Raw genomic sequence first — 1,073 nt, forward strand, 5'->3', positions numbered from 1 at the left:
CCCGCGGCACGGCTGCGGGACGGGACCCGCTCCTCTCCGCCCACTACCGCGCCGCGGCGACGGCCACGACAGCACCAACTCCACCGCCGCTAGCGGTCCGCGCGGGCCACCGGGCCGTGCAGGCGCCTCCTCCCGGAGCGCCGCAGACAAAGCCTGAACAGCAGCAGCACATGGAGAGAGGAAGTGGCGGCGCGGGCCGCGGCCTACTCCCAGTCAGCCCCAGTCAACGTGCTTCTCTCCCCTTTGGAATCCATTTTCCAGAAAAGCCGGTTTCTCCCCGCGCCGCCCTCCCCCAGCTCACTCCACAATGTCATGGAGCTCCCCTCCCAGACCCGGGTCCTGGCGGTCGTTACCTCCCCGTTGGGCTGCAGCGGAGGAATCCTGTCCGAGGGGATCGGGTTGCGGGAAACGCGTGCTCGCTGATCCCTGTGTCCGGCGCGAGTGGAGCTGTTGTAAAATGGCGGCCGAAGCTCACGCCGCTGGCAGCAAACCCGATCCAGTTCCACTCGCCTCCGAGCGCGCTCCCGGTGCGCGCGCGCGCCCCCGCGTGACCCCCCCTTCCCTTCCCTCCCTCGCGCGTCCGCTTCTCACTCACTCGCTCAGCCCCTGCCCTCCTCCAGCTCCTCCTTCTCCCCCTACCACCACCACAAGCAGTCCCCGTCTGCCTTCTCTCGGCCTTGCTCCTTCCGCTCCCTGCTCCTTCCCCCCCACCGCTCCCACTCCCGTCCACGGTCTCTCGGGCACGAGTGGCCGCCTTTCGTCTCTTCGCTCGCACGCTCGCTCACTCCCTCCCTGCTAGCTCTCTCGGCCCCGTCCCCTAGTCCCTGCCGAGTCTGGTCCTCTCTTTCTCTCTCCCGCGCTGACGTGACGACGTAGCCTACGCCTCGGGACGCGCGCCCGCGGGCTCCGCCCCCACGCCCCGCCGCCTCCCTCGCTTCTCACCCCCGAGAGGGCACGAGACCCCGCCCTTCCGCTCCGGCGGCGGCGGAGGGGCCGGGAGTGAATGAAAGGCCCGCCCCTTTGCCTCGCGACACTCCCCTCCTACTCCCCTGCAGGCGGGGCGGGCCGGCTCA

At 70.5% G+C, this 1,073-nt stretch overlaps 1 protein-coding gene across 4 annotated transcripts in view; it reads right to left on the bottom strand.

Annotated features, from left to right (window-relative positions):
• The window catches only part of SYNCRIP (synaptotagmin binding cytoplasmic RNA interacting protein), a 40,785-nt gene extending 39,883 nt beyond the window's left edge, over positions 1-902 (bottom strand). For 2 of the 4 annotated variants that reach the window (XM_027769916.1, XM_027769910.1), the window contains exon 1: positions 354-900. The gene's annotated coding sequence lies outside the window, so the exon portion shown is untranslated. Of the gene's footprint in view, positions 1-353 lie in introns of all 4 variants that reach the window. The other 2 variants (XM_027769914.1, XM_027769912.1) reach the window with 2 other exon arrangements.
• Between the last annotated feature and the right edge of the window lie 171 nt (positions 903-1,073).

This window comes from Tupaia chinensis, unplaced genomic scaffold (genome assembly GCF_000334495.1).
Source record: "Tupaia chinensis unplaced genomic scaffold, TupChi_1.0 Scaffold000097_1, whole genome shotgun sequence".
Lineage (NCBI taxonomy): Eukaryota > Metazoa > Chordata > Mammalia > Scandentia > Tupaiidae > Tupaia > Tupaia belangeri.